Source organism: Pleurodeles waltl, chromosome 4_2 (assembly GCF_031143425.1).
Source record: "Pleurodeles waltl isolate 20211129_DDA chromosome 4_2, aPleWal1.hap1.20221129, whole genome shotgun sequence".
NCBI lineage: Eukaryota > Metazoa > Chordata > Amphibia > Caudata > Salamandridae > Pleurodeles > Pleurodeles waltl.
This window is the reverse complement of record NC_090443.1, coordinates 288106101-288131697: the sequence shown is the minus strand read 5'-3', so window position 1 is coordinate 288131697 and position 25597 is coordinate 288106101.

Sequence of the window (25597 nt, the reverse complement as noted above, 5' to 3'; positions counted from 1 at the left end):
CGGATGGGTCTCTCCAGAGCAAACGTGATGGATATCCCGTCCGACAGATTACGATCTCTATAGACTATAACGGGATCGTAATATGGTGAACAAGATATCCGTCACGTTTGTGATGGAGTAATCCCCTCCGCCAAACTTTAAATCAGGTCCTTAGTGTGGTAAAGGCTGCTTTAATGAAGGAAGGTGCAACTTTAACTCATGCAGACTGTGGCATCTAGGCGTACAGACTAAACTAACCGTGCCTCACTGTTACAGTATAAAACCTAGCCATTCCCCTCCCCTAAAATAACTTTTTGGATTCCCCTGTCACTCATTCCTCTCCAATCTCTACTCACTCCAAACTTCACACGTCAAAATTGTTCAACGCCTTTCAAACGTTTGTCTTCTTGTAACCTTTTCAAATGGTCCTTCACTCCCCCTCCTCCACTGCAATTCTGAACTGTGCTAATCTGACCATCTTTTGTGAAATACCTTACAAACTGTTGTAATTGCCCACCACCAGAAAGGCCTCTTGAGTGTTTTTCTGCACCCACCCCCAACACCTCACTCTGGATCCTTCAACAAATGGGACAAAAACGTATGCAACTGCAGCAGATACAAATCCACGCCCAGCATAGAGAAAGTTATCCCATTGTGCCTGAAAAACCGATTTTCCTTGAACCTGATACCCCTGTGTTCTGCCACAAACAGACCTTAATTTCTACAAAATCTCTTTATGTCGTGGTTGAATTTTTGCAGGCCCTTTCAATCGCCCAAGGCCAAATGCCACTCCTCCAAGTTCTCCATGGAACAAATGCTGTCCACACCAATGTCATGCCTGACCACATCCTCCTAATTTCATGCAAGTCCTCCTTAACACATTGAGTAACGGCAAAGCCTTTCATCTTCACAAAATCATTCTCTCTCAAATGCAATAGCACAACATCTGGGCAATGAAAGGTTTGTCTCAATTCTTCCAACCTGGGCAGCAATTCTTTCCAGGGCATCCCACCTTTCACAAACTATTTCAACTCAACTCTCAAAATATTGAAACCCAGCTGTTTGCCAAACTTTCCCGAAGCTGTTTGACATTCCAAACACTTCAGAAAGGAGTGCCCACAAATCCAGACCTTGAAGTGGTCCCACTGCGACCCTGCAATGCGACCTATAACATACAAAGAATGCACATTAAACAGATCTCTAGCAAATGAGGCCCGCTCTCATATAACGTTAGTAACAATCTGACTTCCAACTCCCCACCCTCTGAATCTCGAGACCTTGCCACCCACACAACTGTGCTTCAGTTACCATTCCAATCCAGAAAGAGTGTGTACCATATTCTTTTCTCTGCATGCCCAGCCTACCCAATGTTTTGGCATCACTCCCAAAACATGGGCCTGTAACACCCATTCCCCAGACGCATGGTAAGAACGAGGACCCACTGGAGGTACCCCATCTGTGTCTTTATGCCACCAGTGCAACAAGCAGACTGCTGTGTCAGGATAACTTCTAATCTTCACACACTTACCTTTGCCTTTCTGATCCATCTTTGACTTAGGCAACCACACCTGCAATCCATCCTGCAACACTTGTACATCCTTCCCTTGGATACCTGCTGTTCTCTTAGCCCCTCTCAGATCACCCACACCGCAAGCCCCAAAAACAGCCATATCACCACTGAGAACAATATACTCTTTTCTATATTGTGGCATACTTGCAGCAGCACCCTAATAAACTGCTTCAACAACTGCAGTGTCACAGGCCAACTCACACTTTCATGCAGGCCCCTCTCTCTGGCCCAACCCACTAGTAATCTCTTCCCCAACTCACCTGCTGATAGTACATAACCCCAGTACAGCTTTAAAAAAAAGGCCAAACCCGCCATCTTGCCTGCAATCATCACAGGCAGCAAACCGTTTTCAATCAGAATCATAATGAATTTCACCACATGCTCTCTACGCAGGTCCTCTCCCTCTTCTGGACTCCTTCTCCAAGCACCTGTCTCTCTGAACTCATTCCAGGCCTGACTGTATACGTGCCATGTAGGTGCAGACAAGGAACCCTTGAGCAGTTGCATCAACCCATTCTTTCAGATAGTCCACAGGTACCCTGGCATTGGTGTTTTCTCTGCATCGCCACAGGAGCAAGCCCATTGAATCTCTGCCACTGGAAATGAGAAAAAGCATCGGCAATGCTGTTGTCTGCCCCTGTAATGTGTTGTCCCCTAAATACTGCATTCAGTCACAAACATTCCAACACAAAGACTCTCAAAGGTTTTAGAACCTGCAGATAGCTTACCGACTGTCTATTAACAATCAGCACCACTGCCACTGTCCACATAAAACAGCACTTTCTTGTTGAAAAAATGGTGGCTCCAGACACAAACTGCAACAACCAACAGGAAAAACTTGAGAAACACAATGCTTTGTCCTCCATTCCTCCACTGCTCCAGCCACTCCTCTGCGCACCAATGCCCTTGCCAAACATTCCAAAACCTGCCCCGCCAGCTGCATCAGAAAACAATTCCAGAGACCACTCAGCTTCATCAACCATACCATCCACCGGCATGTCATTGAGTTCTTGCAAAAAGGTTTTCCACACCCTCAAATCTTCTTTCACTTATGCCTTCAATCTAATTCTATGATGTGGAAGTGAAGCTCCTTACAAGGCCAAACCCAATTACAAAAAGTTCACCCAGCCTTGAATACCCGGCAAGCAAAATTGAGATGCCCTAGCAACACCTACATTTCTTTTACCTTTGCCTTGTCCTTTGCCAGCATCTCATTCAACAATCTCAAAAATGTTACTCTCTTATCCACTGGCAACCTCACTTCTGTTTTCACTGAATCCAGTTCTACCCCCAAACGGGTCAAAACCTACCTCCGTCGATCCACAAGTCTTTTCCAGGGTTATAAGAGCCCCTACACTCTGTAACAATTCCTGAAATCTGTCCAATAATTATTTGTACTCCAACTAGTGTGGTGCTCCCACCAGGAACAAATCATGCAAATAGTGTGTCATGGCTTCTTAACCTGTTACAACATGAAACAACTACTGCAGCATTGTACTGAAAGCCTCAAACAGCGAGCAAGAAACAGAACATCCCATGGGCACTTTGTCTACAAATATATAAACTGCAAATTGAATCCCCAGCAACTCATTCATCTGGATAGACAGGAAAAAGTGGACAGGCTGATTTGAAGACACATTTTGCCATCAAGGCACCGGTCCCACCTTCCTTATCAAAGCTATAGCTGAGTCCACTGATGCATAGTGTACCCTGCTTCTCTCCTCAGGGATAAAATCATTAATAGACTGCCCTTTGGGCCATGAAAGATGCTGAATCATCCTAATCAATCCCGGTTCTTTCTTGGGAACCACCCCAATGGGAGAAATAATCAAATGTGGCAATGGCCGGTCAGAAAAAGGGACAGCCATCCTTTCCATATCCAGTTTCTTTCATTACGTGAGCCACACAAGCTCTTCTTGTCCCCGGACCTCAGCCCAGCGATGCTCCTCTGGACCTTCATAGCCCAACTTAAACCCATACTCAAAGCCTTGCAGCAGGTGCCCTCCTTTGTCAGTCAACACACAGTAATTCATCCAAAATCTCAAGCGATCAAGTTGTTTAAAATGCATACGAGCCTTTACCCAAGTTGTGTGGACCACCACTCCCTCTACCCCTGCATGTCTGCCATTGACCCCCACTGTTACTTTGCCACTGATGCCCTGGAGCACCCCCTTGAGTGCCCCCTTTCTGAGGGCCACATTGCAAGGCAGGTTGTCTTGTGTAGCTTTGAGAGCATTCTTGCCAGAAACAGCAGTATTCCCTGTTGCATGTTCCCTTGTTAAAGGGCCAACATGTCCCAACTAAGTTTACTTATCCTCTCCCACATGACTCCACCCTCCCTGTGGTGGGATGGTCAGGAAAGGATTTGTAAGTCACAGGCCACCCACCAGACATTATGTCAAGCCATCTCCAAAATTCATCTGCATCGTCTGCTACTCTTGCTCTAAATTCCTCATCATTGCTGACCCACGGCCAACCACCAAAGGTAATTTGAGCCTTATGTACCACGTCCAAATATTTGAACAAGGCCACACATCGATCTGGAAACTTCTCACAACATACTCTTGTGTATATTAAAAAGGCAGCTGTCCAATTTTCAATGTTAACTGCCACTTTGGGGCTCTTAGATAACTTATATTCTTCCCCTTTGGACCCTTCTTTCGCCCTCACTTCCCTATGAAGCAACTTGAACATTTCTATGTACTCATCTTTACAAATTCTTTCATTAGTAGCCATGGCAATATGAGCCCCTAACGGCTTTGTTCTGCACATATATGGAAGCTTCTTATGTCTGACCTCCTTACTTCCTTGCTTGTCCCCATCTTCCTTGCTGTGTCCCCTGCGTCGGAACCTACTCTTTTGTCCTCTCTCTTTACTGTCGAGACCTTGTCGTCCCCTCCTTACCCTTGGTCCTAAAAGTACTTCCCGTTCACCAACCTGATCCCTTTCTCCACCCGCCTGTGCCCAAACCCACCAACTGACATCCTGATTTCTGACCCACCATACCTATCTTACCTGGCTTTAACATTGCGAACCGAACCGCGGCTCTCTCTCCTGACAATGTCCCCTTCTCAGTTTGTATTGCTGACTAATTTGACATTGATTTCTTCTTCTTGGCCTGCAAAACACTAACTAGAGTGACACTGTCATCCAGCAGGCACTCACGGCGTGAATCATTGGGTGCCAACCACCACACTGCTTCATCTCCAGTAGACTCTTGCAACTCACTCTCTTCCAACTCTTCATCACCATAGTCCAACAGTTCACCCAAGCCAACATTCACATCATCTTACATGCCACCATCACCAAATTGGTCTGCCAGTAAGGTGTTGCGGAGCTTCGATTGATGGGGGGAGGCCGCAGAAAGCCTTCCCCCAAAACCAACCATTCACCCCTTCACCATCCCAGAATCCCATTATTGTCTCCTCTTGTAGTGAGAAAAATCGACAGCCCTATATTAAATGGAAAGTAAATAATTGAAGGCAACCATTGTTTTTATTAATTAGAATGAATATATCACCGTTACAAGGGTTATAGAAAAATTAAATATTGAGGGTAGGTTGAGTGAATTATGTAAAAATAGGGTTCAAAACTTTGATCATGTAGTTCTTATTTGTCCAGCATGGCACTTTATGCATCGTCAATTTTTGATACCTCTTGTTATTAGACATAGTATTTGCTCTGGTGATGAAGCTCGATTATTTTTTAATGTTCTTTGAGAATGAAATGATCTGCTTTAGAATTAAAACATTTTAAATGCTTTTTATATTTGTATTGAAATGGAAAAATGATTGTTTATGCCTTGTGTATAATTATGCATGTGTGGATTGCAATGAAGATCCAAATTCTTCATTAAGTAAAACCTTAAACAAACGTCCACATTACCTCAACACTATTAATCTCCTCATCATGTGACCTGAATCTGTTCATATTTACTGCCTTGGGATTAGTAAATAGTGTGTCGTCTCCACTTCCAGTCAAGCATTCTGCAGCTCAGATCTGTTTAAAATATTCTGCAGTTTTAGGGGGTTATTACAACTTTGAAGGAGGTGTTAATCCATCCCAAAAGTGACGGTAAAGTGACGGATATACCACCAGCCGTATTACGAGTCCATTATATCCTATGGAACTCGTAATACGGCTGGTGGTATATCCGTCACATTTGGGACGGATTAACACCTCCTCCAAAGTTGTAATAACCCCCTGTGTCTCTTAGGGTAATGTATTTCATTAAACTCTGGAGCTGGGAAGGACAGCAGCATGCCCTCTACTTTAAAAGGTCCACTCCTGATTCTGGCCTCCTTATGCATCTTTTCCATGACCACGATACGCCATGTTCTCTGCCATCTGGCTTCCTCCGATGGCACGACCTTCAACCGCCAATGCGTCTGGATCACCTGTTTTGCTGCTAGTAATATACAATAAGATTTTTCTTTTAAAAGAGTATAAAGGGCCTTCCACCTCAGACAGCAACTCAGCAAAATCACCTCCGGACAGGCTGCCAGTTCTGAGACTTTGGCAGGAAAGAACTCTTTGAAGTCAATAATTACATGAACAACTCTGCAGCACGCACCAGGACTATCCAATATTTTCAAGAACTTATGACACCAACACTATAGTATTAGACAATGTTAAACATCCATAAACTTATTAAGAAAAACCAAAGTCAAAGACTTACATACTACTCTACATCCACTGCAGAACTCTCATCAGAACACATGTTTAATCCACCTACTAAAGTGCTTGGAGATCTTACAGCATCTCACCTCTACAAATTCCAAAACACTGGCCAAAGTATGCAAAATCTCTGATGCACAGCTGCTCCCTTCACAAAGATTCTGTTGAGCTTCTTAACTGGATACGACCTGTCCAACCCCTGTCAGCCACTCCTGTTCTTCCCATTTTCAACTCCTCATAAGAACATGAGATAGCTATCATGGAAGTCAAAGCTGATTACAAAAATCACTTCTCAATAACACCTCCTTGGACCCTGAAGACCCAAATGACTACAGAATCATCTCAGTTCTACCTTTCTCAGCAAAAATACTTGAACCAGCAAAATGTCTTGGATCCAAATAATTTACTATACCACACTCTCAAGGCTCATTGAACCTGAACATGTCTCTGAGTAAGAGGATCTCAAAATACAAGCCTACTCTGATAGTGAAGTAATTTTTATAGCATTTGATCTGTCAACTGCATTTGATATAGTAAATCACAAACTACTAATCAAAAGACGAGGGGGTAATTAAGAGATGGACAGATGCATGACCTTTGCCAAAAAGGGCAGACACCCCATTTGCCAGCCTCACGGTTCTCTAACCAAATTAGAGATGATTCTGTGGCAAGAGCTTCTGTCAGCTCCAGTGGAGAATACATTAGAGCCAGTCGTCTGCCTGCCCAGAGTTGCCTGCCACAATGGCATTTTCCCACCCTATTTAGAGGGGGAGACGACCATCACTAGATTTCTCTGCTTGGGCCTCTGTATGAGGCATAGAGGTGCCAGACAGGAGAAAGAAATAATAGCTCTGATGCCTAGGAAGAAAACTCTTTTTGTCTCAGGGATGTTGTTCTTTTCCTTTTATGAAACAAACTCCTAATTTGGGAGTTTGTTTCAGAAAAACAAAAAAGAATGCAGAGTGGACATGAAATACACAAACAGCTCATTTGGCATTTTGCTCTGCCTTCAGCACATTCACTACCCTGGCAGATGCACTGACGGCATAAAGATCCCTGCTAGGGAGACAGAAATCTCTACACATGGCTGGAAATCCTCTGCCAGCTCTCTCCTGACCATGTGGGCTGGCGGGCCTCCCTTTCCGTCTAAATGAGCCCGTCAGACTCATCAGAATTCAAAAATCAGCACTGGAGCAGTGTGCTTTCTTCTTATCCAACAAGATGCTCATGATTGCCATAGGCCACTTGTCTTCTGCTCCCCAAACACCCCACTCCTGATGTACCTAATGGATCCCCTCCTTGGAATCAATGATGAGCCCCACTCCTCCTAAATTTGAAAGAAGCCAGGCAACATCACAGTCACCAAGCCAAGTTTCCTTTCGGAAGTAAACAAAACAGTAAAAACAGCTTCTAGGACATAATGAAAACATGCAACTCTTATTTCTAGAGAGGCCAACCTCTAGCCTGTGATGTCCAAACCAGTATTCTCCAACGTCTTATGCCCAGCTAAGTTGAGCGCCTCCCCCTATGGCATCACAGCAGACACTGTTTCCACTGCTGGACTCTTGTGTGCCAACTTACTACATTCCTTGTGTTGTGGTCTTGGTTTCTTTCCGTTTCTAACCATTGAACTAATTAGACTAACACACTGATAGCAATGATTTGTAGATGAATGTTGTAATTTATTTCTGTGTAATTAATTGTACGGTCCCACAAATTCTGTTTCCCGTGTGCCCCCCCTTTCCTCCTTCCCTGGTTCCTTGTCCCTTTCCTGCAGTTGGTACATGCCGGGTTCTTTTTTAGATTTGACAGTCGGCATGAAGAGAGAATTGGAGCCTGAGAGCTAATGTGTCTTAGAGGCTTTTGTCTGTCATCTCAATAAAGCGTTTATTGAATCCATAAGTGGAGCGTTTTACTTCGCAATAGTGAACATTTCAGAACTGAAGCATTCGCCAGGATGACATGGAGTGACGTGGCCACACTACTTCCAGCACACCTAGTCCAAAAGCTCTATCACGTTTAAAAACAGCTCCTGCATTCCTGCTCTACCTACAGTCATGGAGGGAGTTTGTTTTCCCTCCAACACTTTAAGCTTTACGCTAGGTACCAATTATCTGCAGAAAAAATTTCAGATCACTCTGCATATTCCACAAGGTAATCAATAAATACGACAAACATCTTACAATCCAAGCTCCCCCAAATACCAGCCAGCATATCCTTTAAGATCTTCCTCAGGACAACAAATTTATATCTACTTTTCAACAAAACACTTCAGAAGTAATTCCTTTTCGGAGAAAGCTCACATCTATGGAATGTCTTTCCAGAGCACATTTGCACAACGCAGGAAAACGTAGTGCTTAGAACTGTCTCTTCCCACACAGCAACTCCGAAACCAGCATAAAAAGAAACACGTTGAAGAGCACCAGCAAACTTTCTGACCACCCAAAGCACAACGAATCACCCAATATCCATATAGATTGAACTAGTCATCAGCACACCAAATCCTTCAATTGGGAAGCATAACACTGAAAAGGGACCATTTCGAAATTTCCATGAGAGCAAAAATAAGGAGCCTATCTAAAAAAAAGCAACAATGGATAGAAAATATGGAAAGTAAGACCAAATCAGTATATGTGTAAGAACAACCCGCAACAACAATCTCCATGACTCGCCCATCAGAAACAGGAAATTTTTTATCTACCTATCTGACTAACCAACTTGTGTAAAGAAATCACTCATCAGGAAGAAGACTACAAAACCAAACCTAAATCAAGAACAAGATAGTCGAAAATCACTAGTTAGATGTAGAACATATATTAGGAGAATGGCAGTAATGGAACAAGGGAATGTCTTTTCACAGGATTGTATAATAGCAAGCATTCTCAAGAAAATGGTACCATGATGTCCCACATCCATTAACAAATAGGGGACCTCTAAGACAAATATCCAAATATTTGTTTTGCCCTTCCCTTTTTCTTGTCTCCTAACACCAGGCAATAATTAAATGTAGAAACCATTGCATACCCCTATCTGATTGGGGCTCCCTCCACCACTCTCCTCAACACCCAAAGCCCAACTCCTCTCACTGCCACTTATGAAAACTACTGCAGTTTGTGAGCAGCCAGTATCATCACTGTTCCAAGACCACTCTGCAGATCTCCTTCTAAGCTTCTCCTCCCACCTTTTATTTATCCTCAAGGTCCTGTCTTGCGACCCACACATCATTGACATGCTATTCACTATCCGTATGTCCTGAGAAGAGCAAAGATCGCTCACCTCATGCTCATGCTCCCCCCCTAATCCACTGTCTGGCTAATGGCCCAATTGAAACCTGGTACTTTCAGAACCAACACATTTCTCTCATCCCTCACCAATACAACCCCCAAAGAGCTGTCCTACTACACCCAGATACACAAGTGGCACTGATCTCATCCAAAATCTGGTAAAAGTTAACTTGCTAATGCAAATCTTTCCACAGAAGGATCAATTATTTCTGAAGATGCCACACCATCGGATCCCGTAGCTAAGAGAGTGGGTTTGGCAATCAAGAGAGTCTATGCCCCATCAAACTGTGCAATAAGGGCAACAGCGTCCACTAGCTATACAGTGCAATCTCTGATTAAACACTTTCAGATGCTAGCAGAGCTGCTGGATCAAGAAGCAGAGGTGACACTGATCTTGGCAATAATGGAGCAACAAGTGAGATTTATGTCTGATATCTCTTACGGGTTTTAGGAGCATCAGCTTGATAGCATGATGAAGAAATCAGATGAAGATAAGAAATTATTATCCCCAGTGAGTTATGATTTTCAGGGTGTAATAGAGCTTTTGGACACTCCGATCAGTCCAGAATGGAAAATTGCCCTTTTGAGGATGGGGAGGTGTTGTGAATAATACCTGTCTCTGTTGTGGTATTTGTTCTGTTAAGTTTATTCCAAGAACACAACCTAGTGTTGATCCATCCCAAGGAGAAGACAGCAACTATCTTCTACTGGGATTTCTGTTTGCTCACATTCTAGATAGAACCCTCAAAGAAACCTGCCATTCTTTATAATTAAAACATAACACATCCTTTTCCCTTCATCATGTAAATTAAACACAGGTGTTTTCGACAGCAACATTACAATAACAACAAGGTGTAAAGAGTCAAATACATAATAGACAATACCTCCAATGAACAAAAAGAACAAAACAAATTGGATCACTATGTATGTGAGAAAAATAAATAAATGCGATAAAACAATTGTAAAAGTAAAAACCCAAACAGAATTCAAGATCTAATATAATCATTTAAATAGGCTGGTGGTCTATGTATTCTTGTACTTTTGATTGACATGGAAAAATCCACTCCAATCACCTCTTTAGACATGCCAAGAGACACATGAGTGTCCTCCCTAGGTCTCTCATTTTCACACAACCTTGTGGCAGATGATGTCCCCTCCTTGTCTCTCTCATTGGCAACTAACATCGTCCCAGAACATCCTTTATCCACTTTCCCTTCACATTCACCACCCCTCTGATACAAAGCCACAGTTCTGACATACCACCTCTCACCTCCTTCCACCACTACATAATACTTACTAACTTTCAATACACAAACTGGACCTCTGAATTTAGAAAAACCTCTAATTCTTCCAAATTTTATTTTGACCCAGTTACCTACTCTTATTCTTGTATCTTCTAATGCTCTCAGTGATCTTTCTCCAACAGACACCACCCATTCTTTAAGCCTTGAAGGAACTAAATTGGAACTAGCAGAATGCCCCCTCATCGGTTGAAATGGACAATTGTTAGAAGTACTGTCAATGGTTGTGCGATACCCCCATATCATTTCAAAGACAATTTTTTTAACATTGCAATGATTGTTTAAAGCTAATTGAATACTTCCCTTGACCAACCTGTTGGCCCTCTCCACAGTACCATTTCCTTGTGGGTTGTACAAAGAAGTACGAGAATGTCTCGCTCCACACTGCCTCAAGAAAGAAATCATCTCATTGGAAGTTGACTGAGTCCCATTGTCTGTAATCAGTACCAAAGGTATACCCTCTTCCTCAGAAATCTCCACCAACACCTTTATCGCTTTATTTGTGGTGATATCTCACATGAATTTCACTATGAGCCACCTTGAATGCACATTAACAATTACTGCAGCAAACGTCAACTCAAGTGGTACTTCAGACATAGGTCCAAAAAAATCAAGACAAAAAGTATGCCCCGGTTTCCCCGGATCCTCAATATGACCACAGCTCCTCTTGTCACATACTTTTAATCTCTTCTCACTCTCCTCACATAAGCTGCATCTCTCCACCCAATCTGTAACTTGTCCATCCAATCCCGGCCACCAAAACACTTCTTTTAAACTTCTACTAATTAGTCTTTGACCTAAATGGCCTTATGTGCCAGATTGAACAACCTAGTCCTTAATCCAACAGGTGGAACATACTGATCATCCCTTGTTATTACATTCTCACCACAAACTGACAACTCATCCAACACATTTAAGTAGGGTCTCATTAACACAGGTAAAGTACTCTCTCTTCTAGCCCCTTCACAAATCAACTTAATAACTTCTTTAAGACAATTATCTGAATTCATCTCTTCCTCCACCTCCTCTTTTGTAAAAACACCCAAACCACTTTCAACAACATCTATGACTGAAGCTACTGCTCCTTCTGTGTCACAGTTTTTTACTGATTGCGCATCAACAGTTTCCCAATTAAGAGAAAGTCTAGACAAACAGTCTGATTGCAAATTCTTCCAACCTTGGACCAATTCTACTTTGTAAAGATAATCTTGTAATCTTGCTGCTAACCTAGTCAATCTTTGCCTGCACCCCCTGATGACAAATCCTGGACAAAGGTATGTGATCACTACGTAAAACAAATTGCAACTCAAACAAATATACTCTGAAATATTCAGCATCCCAAACTGCAGCTAAAGTTTCACGCTCTATTACTGAATAATTCTGCTCAGCTTGCGTCAGAGTATGAGAAGCAAATGCCACATTTCTTTCTTTGCTTCCATGCATTTGAGACAAAACAGCTCCCAAGCCAGTTGCACTAGCATTAACTGTCAATATCAACAGTAATTTAATGTCAAAAGCAGTGAGAATGTCTGAATCACAAATTTTATTCTTTATATTGACAAAGCAATCTAGTTGTTCTTTTTCCCATGTGAATTTACTCCCTCTCTGCAATAGTTTCCTTAAGTTCTCAGTTGTGTCAGAAAACCGGTTTACAAATTTAGAATAATATTCTATTAAACCAAGAAATGATCTTAACTGATTCTTATCAATAGGTAAAGGAGCCAATGTAATCGCCTCCAACAAATTCTTCTTTAGTTTAATATTTCCTTTGGATATATCTTTTTCCCATGTGAATTTACTCCCTCTCTGCAATAGTTTCCTTAAGTTCTCAGTTGTGTCAGAAAACCTGTTTACAAATTTAGAATAATATTCTATTAAACCAAGGAATGATCTTAACTGATTCTTATCAATAGGTGAAGGAGCCAATGTAATCGCCTCCAACAAATTCTTCTTTAGTTTAATATTTCCTTTGGATATATCATAACCCAAGTAATGAATTTCCTCCATTAAAAATGTGCGTTTTTCCTGATTTAAATCCAAACTAGCTTCTTCTAGAACTTTCAATGCTTCCTTTAAAGTGACATTGAATTCCTGTTCTATTTCACCCATGACCAAAATGTCATCCTGAAAAAATATCACTTTTTTCGTATTGCCAAAAATATTAGTCATCATACGCTGAAATACACCTGCAGCCGACACAAATCCAAATGGCATGCGGGAGAACTAAAAAGGGCCCTCAGAGGTCACAAAAAACATCAAATGTTTAGAATCTACATGTAATTTAATCTGATGGTCGGCACTTCTCAGGTCAATTTTCGAGAAATACCTCCCACTTTTTACAGCAGATAACAATTCATTATTGTTAAAAATAGGATAAGTGTCAACCACAATGTTCTGGTTTAGTGATCTCAAATCAACACACAACCTCAAACGACCAGCAGATTTCCGAGTGATCACCACCGGAGAGAGCCATGAAGACACCTCTGCTGGTTCAGTGATACCCTCATGCGACATATACTCAATTACTCTTTCAACCTCATCTCTCACTACAAAAGATACTTTACGCAATTTATGCTGTCTTGGCAAGCCATCCTCCCTGAGCAGAATTTTGTGTACATACACCTTTAAGCATCCCAATGTTTCTTTAAACACATTCTGGGCACCACTTAGTATATCTTGTAGTTGCACATCCTCCACTACTAATATTTGATTGGATGCACAGGGATTAAATACAATGGTTAGGTCAAACTAATGCATTCACCCCAAAATAGGAGGCCCATCCGATGACACATAATGCACGCTCCTCAAATTGTATGCATCCTACCATATACCCCAGTAAGTGAATCTTTTCTCCTTGGTATCTACCTGGAGAAACATACTTCGGGAACAAGGTTACATCTTTCCAATGGTTTTTGAATAAGGTTTCAGGCATTATGGTATACAATGAACCAGAATCAAACACAAGCTTGATTCATAATCATCTATCTTGAAGACAGCTGTGGGCTTTGAAATCCTTGCTTTCTTTCCAGTTGCTGCCAATATTTTTTCCTGATTAACAACCACAATTCTATTATCACTGGATATGTCATTAACTTCCTCTTCAATATTTATACTGGATCTGACATCTTTGTTAATTTTACTGTTCTCCCTACACATTCATGCATAGTGACCCCTGCGAACACATTTCCTACACTCTATTTGTTGCAAAACACTTCTTTGAATCAGCCAAGTGATACATGCTTCCACAACAAATATATTCTCTTCCTTTAGTCTTAGAAATAGATGCAGTGTTACCCAGTTTCTTGGATACCACATTAACCACATCAACTTCTTGTTCAATAATAGGACTGTCATTGATCACTGCCATCACATCACTTGACTTATCTCTCTTTTCTAATTCCTTTATACATCGCTGTGATTCCTCAATAATTTTCGCCATTTCGATGACCTCTCTCAACGTAGGATCTTTGGCTGCCCATAACCTCTCTTGAATTTTCCTATCTCGACATTGCACAATAAATTGATCACGTATCAACTCTTCCGTCATAGTCCCAAACCGAGATTTGATGGATAACTCTCTTAATCTCACTACAAATTCATCAATTGTTTCATGGTGCTTTTGAGGCTGAGTGTAAAACCTATATTTAGCCATTACTGGATTGGTCTCCTTGGCAAATCAATTCTCCAACCTTCTGATGGCTTCTTTGAATACATCATCCATTGGTTGACCATTGGGGCCTAAAACAGTGGGTAAATATTTAAGAACACGTTGACCCTCACAACCAAGTGCATTCAACAATATAGCTTTTTTGCATAATGAAGAAAAGTTTTGATCATCTGAAGCTAATATATAATTCTCCAACATTTCTACCCAATATTCCCAAGGAATGACAGGTGGCCCAGACTGAGGTAAAAATAAAGTTGGTTGCAAAATATTACCTTGGGACGCCATAAATATGAACAGTACAATCACTATCTAATTTGAACAAACCCCACACTTGGTAAAAATAAAACAAGATTACTGAGGAAAAAAACTGCGCATAACAGTCTAAAAAATATATATATAGCGTGCAAAACACCAGGTATGATCTGCAGAAAATGTCATAAAAACACAAAGTTACTCCTTGTGCTGATCACAGTAAACAATTGTGAAAAGGAGTATTTTTTTATTTTTGTCCCATGAGAAGATCACTGCACGATCATTACACAAGATGGAGCTTACTGTTCATTGTTAACAGTGTACTATCATGTTGACTGTTTTTCCTGGTGTGCACATCACTGGAAGATGGCACTGACTGCATTTTTCTCAAGTTGCATGGGATGTGTTGTGCTGACACGCTCCTCTTATCTTGCTCACAAGATGGCCTTCAGCACACCCACTCTCGTGTTTTCTTAAGCTGCGTGAAGATGCGTTGCGCTGACATGCTTTGTACGCTGCATGTCAGTGACATGGAGGCGTGTTGAGCTGACAGGCTCCTCTCCTCTTTCCCACAAGATGGCCTTCAGCACACCCACTCTCGCACCAACAAGAGAACACCGGTGTGAGCCTCAGGGGACAACGACCGATCCGTCGCCGTTCCACCGAAACTTCCAGTGACTCTACAAACCTTCACGCAGACCAGAAAACCGATCTGAGGTTCACCGTCGAACACCAGCACCAGTCGAAGTCTCCGCGTAGCCAGACTAGTCCAACACCTCCATACGACTCCTCACAGCCAGAACAAAGCAACACCAGTCACCTCACCAGGATGACCCAGGTCATGTATTAAAGTCAAATCGTCACCAAAATGTTGTAAATAATACCTGTCTCCATTGTAGTGTTTAATCTGTTAAATTTATTCCAAGAACACGACCTAACATCTCTTCAACCTAGAGCCATAAATCAGAATCTGGATGTGCCCAAATCCTGACTGATCCAGAGAAACTTCTTTGCTTCCAGTGAGGGGAAACTGAAATTTTCCTGAACATCTGGAAGAACTCAATCTAAGACAAATGGGTACTGCAGGTGATCCAAGAAGAGAAGGGTGCTGATTAACGCTACCAAACACAGATGCTATGGACAGTGCTTTAAATGGGCAGGTACTGTCCGGTACTGAGTTCCTGCCCTTCTTTAACTTGGAAGGGGTAGTACCTGCACTTCTCTGCAATGCTACAATACATTTAATAGGTGAGTACTGGCACTTCTCAGCAACAAATAGGTACTCTAGTTAGTGAGTACCTGTACTTCTATAGTTCCATTTAAAACACTGGCTACAGATGCTGCTGAAATTCTAGCATCTAAACTAGGTACCATTCAGAACGCACTCTACGCTATGTCTTAATAAGATCCCATTGTACACATTTTCGTAAAGAAAATCTCTGTTCATTTAAATATCAAATATAACGCTTGAAATATGCATGTGAGTTAATATTTTGACCATTGTAGTCATTATTAAGCACACATATTACATCTGGATCAGACTGAAATAAGGAGTCACTTGAACAAAGTAGATCAAGCATCTAAAACAACCAATAACTTTTAGGGGATATGGGTATCTTATTTCAGAATCTTTGTCATTCTCCTGCAGGAAGCCTGTACATTATATAGGGTATGCAGAGACACATGGTGGGTCTGTTGTTAACTCGTCGGTCCCACACTCCATGCCTGTACGTGTATTACATAATTTTCTTCCATTCTATATGAATATGAGAGACATGTTTGTGGTCTCAGTAATATAGTTATATGAAATACCTGGGTCACCATAAATACATAAACCTGTATTTTCATTTTTTAAAATCACATTTTAAATACAAGCCTAACTTCTGCATACATTCATGTAAACTCTATTTCCATTCCATGTTTTATCTAAGCTTAGAAACAAATATTCTCAAATGGCACTCAGTACTCTAATAGAATCTAGTGTACTGAATTTAAACTATTACATATGTTGAAGAAATTCATTTTTTTAATTTTAAACCATCTTATCTTTCCATTATATTTGTGACGTGATTTACATGGTACATCTCGCAAATACTCGGTTATGTTTTGGCTTTTACCCCAGACCGTTGGCTCAATCCTTTGAACCTGCTGGCTTGCCCACATGCCAGGCCAACATCTGAGAAGATATTAAGGGTGGTGCAGAGACAGTGATGTGCCGGACTCACCTGTTAAAGGCATCAGGGCTGGTGCAGGGTGAGTTACATGACAGGCCATAGTCAGTCCCTGTGAGAGTCCGTTATTTTGGCGAGATGGCCGAGCGCCTCCCTCAAGCTCTTCTGCCTCTCACAGCCCATGCTTAGTTTCCAATAAGGGGTTCTGTATTTTCAGAGTCTTCGTAAACATCTGCAGGGTTTAAACAGTGGATTTTGTTTGTCGCAGAGTCATAGTACAGGTTGTGTGTTTTTCGACAGTGCACAAACATTAGCTGGTTTTGCTCTGATTCTCGCTTTCCCAGTGAGTCATGCTTCCTGAAACTGCTCCCTCCACAACCCGGTTTCTTGTTGAGTCATGGTGCCACTGCTGGGGTTATCTTGGGGAGACTTACCAGGACTACATTGAATTGTCCCCCAAACCAACTTTAATACCAACTCGCCTCTCTTCCCCATCACAGCCCTTACCCAGTGAGCAACACCTCCTCTCACCCCTATTACTGGCAAGCTTTAATTCCCTGCATTTCCCATCCTTGACACGTGGCCCTTATTACAGTTGATTCTTCTGCGTTAGTCATTAGGCATATGTAAGAACTGTAGTGAGGACACGTTAGGGCCTGCTGTTCGAAATTGGGTTTCTGGTTGGCAGAGGCATGAACCCTGTCCAAGCAGGAACCACAATCTTAGTCAGGGTAAGTCATATACACACCTCAAAGTAACCTATGCTTAACCTCTGGTAGCTTGGCACAGCGCAGACAGGCGTAACTTAAGAGGCAATGTGTAAAGTATTTGTGCAACACTTAAAAAAATAAAACCGTAGAAACACCACACAAAAATAATCCACACCAAGTTAGAACAATAGATCTCAATTTATTTAACACAACAACCCCAAAATGACAAAAATCCAATATGTACAAGTCGAGATATAAATTTTTAGAGAATATCGGCAACTGTAGTGCTTAGAAACTTAAAATGCCAACCAGGGCTATCTAGTCGAACTAGACCGGGGTAAATCCAAAGTTTAGGCTGACCGCAAAGGAACATGAGCCGGCTACAGGGGCTAACTTAATCCTACTGAAACTGTACCTTGTGAGGAAGGTTGCATTGTCACTGAGGATCCGATGCGAGGAGCACAGGTGACAGTGCAAATGCAATGCGTCAGTTCTAATCCGTGCAATCAGGGGATGCGTTGTCATCAAGCCACGCAGTCATTGATGCAATTTCCTCGCGGTGCGGCGTCAAACCCTTTACAAGGGAGAGATAGGCCTTGCAGTAGGGAAAAACAAATTTAAGAACTTTTCACTACTTGGACATGTAAAACTTAAAAGTACATTTCCAACTTTTTAAATACACTGCACCCAGCTCTTGGGGGTGTCCAGGGACCTACCTTAGGAATGACCTATATGTATTAAAAAGGAATGTTTGGGCCTGGCAAGAGGGTTAACTTTCCAGGTCGATACAGCAATTAAAACCTGCACACAGAGACTCTGAAATGGCGGGCTTGAGCCATGTTTGAAGGGCTACTGAAGTGGGTGGCACAATAAGTGCTGCAGGCCCACCAGTAGCATTTTATTTACAGTCCCTGGGCACATGTGGTGCACTTTACTAGGGACGTATAAGTAAATTAAGTACACCAGTTGTGGATAAGTCACTGTTACCATCTTTTTAGGGAAAGAGGACATGCACTTTAGCATTGGTCACCAATGATACTGTGCTCAGAATCCAAAAACCAGTAAAAACGAAAATCAGCACGTCTAACACCTGCTCAAAGACACCATTTTTAAATGCATGTTGAGATTTATTTTCTGTTAGTAACATTTTACATGGCTGCTCGTTTATGTGATAATGTACTGGGAAATCGTTGTACATGCTGCTTGTTCCTAGTAAGCCATATAATCTGTACACTCTGTTCAAGGCTGGGGTTGATTGTCCATAGAGACAGCTCTGCATGTCTAGACACATCACAGTATCTGACACAGTGTGACATGGAGAGTGCTTGTATTATGAAAACCAGCTCTGCGCTATCTATGCAGCAGAGGAGAACTACTGCTGGACTTATCCTGGATCTTTGCACAATTTACTTGGGAATCGGAGTAGGCATGTTTGAGGTTGCAAAACCCATTTGTTACCCTAGTGTTTAGGGGTTCAGGCATGGCACTTTGAGCTAGCTAGGAACTGTGTCAGCAAACCCCGATGGCATTGATGGACTGAGTTCCTATACCCTGACGTCTATGTTGATCAAATACACAGCCCTGCTTTATTCGTAGGAACCGTATAACTGAACGTTTGTTTTGTCATGATATATATGAGGGTTTTCTCAGCGACCCCAAAGTTAATCTTATTTTGGTACCTAGTAAGAGGTCCTGCTGAGCGGACTCAATTGAGGGTAGCAGTCCATGTCTAAGAGCTTCTTCTTTAGTGGAGTAAGTAGAATGGTAGGCAGTTAATTTAAATAAGCATGAGAGTCTTTTGAGCAAACTCCCCCCCCACAGCATGCTTCAGAGCAGCAAGAGGGAGCGGTCGGCTTTTGGTTACAAATGTTTGTACCCAAGACAGCATTGCCACCTTTAAGATGCAGACCATTGACTAGGGGCCATGCTGGGATTGGTCAATCTGCACAATCAGGAAGCGCAAGCCGGCAGGTTAGAGAAAAGTTCTAATTGGTTGTCTCTCCAAGCAACAATAACCAGGAAATACAGGGCAGCAGCGACACCCTCGGGCTCCTTAAATGCAGTGACTCCATTGGTTAAGAGTTGCTGTGCAACACTATTTAAGGATACTTTTCCAGTGGTTTTTTAAAATCGTTATTATTGCCATTTTAGTAATACAAACAATGGTACATGAACAACGGAGCAAGGGGGGGAGGGCGATATGAAGCAAGAAGAAGGAGGGATAAAGACATCATGATGACCCACCAATACAAGGATACATTCACCACAATTGCAGTAAAACAGTTCCCATACCGACATATACAATGGACTAAGCAAAGCATGCTAAATGACGGCACAGATTGTTTGCAGGTTGCGGACACTCCTGCAATAGAGGGATGGGGGGACAGGTGAAGATAGGGTGTCTAGGAAGGTTAACTGCAGCATTGGGGGGGGGGGAATCAGTCTCCAGGGATGGCTCTATACAGTTTGCTCTTACGGCAAGTCTCTGTCTTATGTATGTTAGCAATGGTTCCAAAACATCCTGGGGGCAGGAGCAGGGGGATATGAGGTCCCAATGCATGGAGAGTTGCTCTTGGCAGTAGGTCGCCGCTTGCAGCCAATCTTTCCCTGTGGGAGCCAGTCGCCTTCCTCAATAGATGGCCAGATGGCACTTGGCTAGGAGTAAAAGCATCACAGTAAGGAAGCAAACCTCCTTGACATATCCCAAAAATACTGACCAGAGGGACCTGTGGGGGGGGGAGGGGGGTAGTGGCCTGTGATGTGGTCTGTGATGTGGAGCAGAGTGAAGAAAACCACACACCAGTAGGCAGCTATGCACGGGCAATCCCAAGTGAGAGGTTTATAAGAAGCCTGAGGGGCTGCGCAACACAAACAGCGAGTATCCACCACTAAGCCCATACGGTTGAGCTGCAATGGGGTAGGGTAAAGTTGGTGACGGAATTTAAAGTGAATGAGACACAATCTATAGTATGGGGAAAGGGTGGCTGTTTGGCCACAACAATAGGATCACTGGGTATCAGTAATGGTGGGGCTACTATCTTCTGCCCAAGTGGTGTGGGCAGTCAGGACACTCACAGGCGCTGTCTTGTGTAATGGAACAGAGACGAGCAACCAGTCAAGGAGGTGATGGATTAGTTAATACCTGTTTCAAAGCATGAAGGGGGGAAGCAGAGAACGTGTTGTGTAGCTGGCAGCAGGTGGAATTAATTTGATGGTAAAGGAGGATCTCAAGCACCGATGGGGAGGAGGGCTCGGAGGATGCAAATGGAGACAAGAAGTGAATATCTGGGTAAAGGTGCAAAGGTGTTAAGACCTTGGCCACTCACCTTTATCCCGTGCCCCTCGTCCTGTAGTGGTGATAATATGGGACTGTGCACAAGGGGGAAAGATGGCGCATAAAGGCAAGGAAGGCACGCACTGTGCTTCAAGTCATCCCATGCCCAACGCACTCTCCACCATGTCAATCTCAGTCCACAGCAGTTTGTATGGTTTGTACAGAGCCGTGGATAGGGGCTTGGCACTGCATGGTACACCTCGATGGCCGTGTATGGTTGGAATTGTGTGGGATAAAGCCAATAATGAATATATTGGGCTTGGGTATGGAGAGCATAGAGGGCCAAGCCTGGCACGCCCAATCCTCCCTATTGAAAGGGCAGAGTGAGTATCTACTATGCAGTCCTCGGTTGCTTGCCAGCTCAGATCAAGGAGACCAGGTTAGAGTGAAGGTATGGAAGAAAATGTGCTGTGGCCACATACCCAGATATCGCACTGGTGTAGAAGCCCATTGCAGTGGGTATCTATAGCAAATGGAAGCGTGCTCTCAATGAGTGGGAATGAAGTGGACTTCGCCCAATTGACATGGATCCCTTAAAATTCCCCGAATCTAATGATTGCAGATACCTGGACTTAGAGTCTCTTGCATTTTGCAGATGTAGAGAGTCACGTTGTCCGCATACATAGAGACCACCATACTCCTGGCCACAAATCCAAGGCCTCTATGAGCATGCTACTGCTGCAGTCAAGCCGCAAGGGGCTCCATCGCCACAGCAAATAAGATCAGGGCAGCAGGCAACCTTGGGAAGTCCGGCGTGTAATGGAGAAAGTCATGCCGAAAAGGCATAGAAGGGCCGTGGAGGGAAACCTATCTGCAATAATAATTAAAATCAGAACGACCACTCTAAAGAGTTGAATGCTTTTGTGGCATTGAATAGCATTACGGCAGCTGCAAGATGAGGGTCAATGGAGTGCATAAGGGCGAACATTATGCGGGGTTGTGTGAAGTGGATCTTCCCAGCACAAACCTGGATTGATCCAGGTGTACCATGTCAGGCTGTAAAGAGAGGAGACAGTTCACAAGAAGTTTGGCAAGTATTTTATTGTCATAGATAGTGGCCGGTAGGTGTGAGAGGGATCCACTGGCTTACTAGGTTTTAGGATTGTAACTATGACTGCCTATCATAGGGAAAATGGCAGTGTCCTGGATGCTAGTGAGCCTTCATACATCGGCAGCAGGTGAGGAGCCAGCATATCTGCGTATACTTGTAAAAGGCAGTAGTAAGACCATCAAGTCCTGGCACGTTGTCACTGGGCATAGACCGAATGACTTGTGTGATCTCCTTTACAGTAAATGGAGCATCCAAGAATGAACAATGTGATGGTCCAGCAGTAGTAGCAGGATTGAGTACTGGTATGTGACCAGGTCCTCTCCGCCAGATACTGGTGTTGCACTTTTCCAGCATTGAGTGCATTTCAACATTGGAGACATTGAAGATGGAGGCTAAAAAGTGTGCAGAGAAGTGCCACAGTGTGGAGAAGAGTGTGCCTGTTGGTGAGGAACCAGCTTTATCTGTTCCTAATATGCTAGACTTGGGGCAGATGATTCAAGAAGAAGTTGCTGCTGCTTTTAAAGCAATGGAATTGTTATCTTCCCCCCAAAAATAGCTTAAGTGAACTCTGATGACCCTGATGATCCTGATGTTGAGAAGCATGTCAAGTTTACTCTAGGCACAGAGCGGAAAGAAGTTTCAGAGCACATCAGGCTTAATTTGGCACTCTAGGATCCTCCAGTGCTTTATCAGGATTTCATCTTGCACTAGTCACTGTGCCACTGGATTCAAGCTAGCCTTGCTGATGAAGGATGATACCCAGAAACTGGCCCCAGGATGCTTGTCTCTGGTCCAGGGAGGACCTGGCCTAGCAGTTTGGGCTAGACTGCTCCAATGGGGAGCAGAATCAAGGCTGATTTGCATATGGCCTGGTCCAAACTGGGGTGGTGTGGTGAGCAAAATAAATTATGGATTAATAAGCCCAGATCTGTGACAGGGTGAATGTTTGATTTGTTCAGCATTCTGTCCATCATCTGTTCTTTTTGTGTGTGGCATGTCTTCTGTATTTCTACTTTCCCCCCTGCTCCTGTGCCAAAATGAGCTTTTAGAGTCACATACCACCAGGTAGTAGGACAAATGGGGGCAAAAAGCAGGGGAGAACCTTCAAAAAGCCTGTTTTCCTACAGAAGTGACACTGATGTTGGCAATAATAGAACACCGATTGAGATTTATGTCTGACATCACTTATGATTTCCCCACGTGGAGCATCTTTTGCTGCAGGCTCAACTGTGGCAGTTAGCCATTAGTTAAGGATGAGATCATGGAAGGCAGATGACCCTGAAAAGAACATGCTTATGAAGATTGTGTTTTCAGGTCCTAAATTATTTGGTCATCAGCTTGCTAGCATGATGAAGAAATCAGCTGCAGATATTAAAATATTATACCCAGTGAAGTATGGCTCTAGAGGGGGGGGGGGTCGTGGCCTGGGAACATGACGACCAGGACATAGCTTTTTGAGTTCTATCCTGACCCATGGCAATCCTACACTATCGGAGCTCCTTGCCACCCGCAAAGTTGCTTGGAGGATTGCCACTCCCGTGGTGATCCCTGCGGAGTCAACAGCTGCTGGGAGAAGCTACAACGAGGCTCTGCTTCCAAAGGCCTGGTAGCGGCCTACACATATACTGAGGTGGGGATGCCTCATGCAGCCAGGAAAGCAGGAAGCATGCTAGAGCTGGGCAATTGCTCACTGTACCTGGATCCGATTCTCAAGAATGCCGACCTCCCCCTGATGGTGAGTCTAGCATGGGGAGCGGTGGTGCAGCGGTGCCTCGGGTGGGGTCGGTCACAAGGCTGACTTGCTCTGGGGAGGCAGAGGTGAGCAGCATAGGACCGTAAGCCGGAGTAGGGGAATTTTGGAGGGCTGACACATTGACAGATCACCTTAGCACCTGTCAGTACCCATAAACTGTGGCGTTGAACTTCACAATGCGAAATCCCCCTTTGGAGGCTGAGTCTGCTGGTCTTGGGAGCATGCTACTGTACGTCGGGTAAAAGCAGTCGCACAGTTCCTGGGTCGGGGAGCTCGGCTACCTGCACTGGGAGTGTGGAGGCAGACATTGGATCATTGCACAGCATGGAGGTGCAGGAACTGCGCCTTGGGTGAGCGACTTGAAAGACAACAGCCCATGAGACTGGTGACACAGTTTGACCTGGGTTCCCATTCCTGTTGCGTCTATAGACTGGCGCTGATTAGGAAGTTCTTGATGCCTTGACCCTGGAATTAATCCTGCGATCCTCACCCAGTGGAGATGAGTGACCCATCGGGGACCTGCTTTGGTTCATTCCTCTGGGGGTCTTGTTGGGGCAGGACTCTGAAGGAAATAGACCATTGACTGTTGGTGAGAGTAAGGGAGGGGGCAGTTGCTTTGCTCAATGCTTGAACGCCCTGCAACAGCGGTGATGGTGATTATGGTTTTTGCGCCTGGACACAGGAGAGCGTGGGCCAAACTGAAATGAGATGCGTGGAATGGGCATTGATGTCTCGCATGCAGTTGGACTGACCCACACGTGCTGTGGCGGATGACACTGGAGAGCGTGGCACCCAGGTGAAAGACAGTGGGTGCTTAGAGGAGGTCTGTCTAGCTACCGCTCCCAAATGGAGACAAACATTGGGAAAGATAGACTGTCAAGGAGGGCCCAACAAACCAAGATGGACCAGTCTACAGCACCAGGGTCAAGTGCGGGGGCGAACCCTCCACCGCAGGCGCACATAGAAACCCTGAAGGAACCACAGGGCCCAATGGGGGCCCAGATACTGTCCCCAATTGAGGATTCAAGTGCAACTTTACAGGTAATAATTGAGGCTGTTTCTTAAGATGTTGGTCTTCTGAGAATGGACCTCCAAGAGGTAGTGAAATGTTTCTTAGCCATGGAGCAGTATGCCTCCAAGCTTCCGGGGTAGGTTGCCTCTTTAGGAGCTGAACTGGGTGGCCTCTTGGCCAGAATGGCCACTATGGAGGCAAGGGACAAGGATGCGAAGTGTCACTCCCACGGCTGCAATCAACACTTTGTTGACTTCCCGGCGGATGTGGAGGGACAGAGTCAGGAGCTGTTTTTTAAACATTGGATAACAATGATCTTTCCCTCAGCCCAGATGTCTCCACTCTATGTGGTGGAAAGAGCTCATTGTACCTTGTTGAAGAGACCACCTGCTGTTGCGCCCATCGCAAGGTGATAGCAAAAGTGCTCAACTACAGACGCTCCCCTACGTGTGGTCTGGCAAACTGGGGACCCCAAATTCAAGAATCATGTTATTTGCATTTTCCTGGATTATACAAGGCAAGTGCAGCAGTTGTGACTTATGTTTGGGGGAGGGGAATCAAGCAGAAGTTGAGGCCTATGGCACTGTGTTACATGCTCCTCTACTCATTGAAATTAAAGGTGATTCACAAGACCGATTGCACTTCTTTGCCACCCCTGAGGGGGTATGGGACTGGCTGGAGGTCAATGGTGAGGGTCAGACCCCGGTGCGGACTCCCTGTGGCTCTGGAACTTGGACGGGGGACTCACACCACTCCGGCCCGCAGGGAAACAAAGGTGGCGAGGTGGTGGAGCATCTATATCCTCCTCTTGAGTAGTGGTCAGACAGGGTGGCACA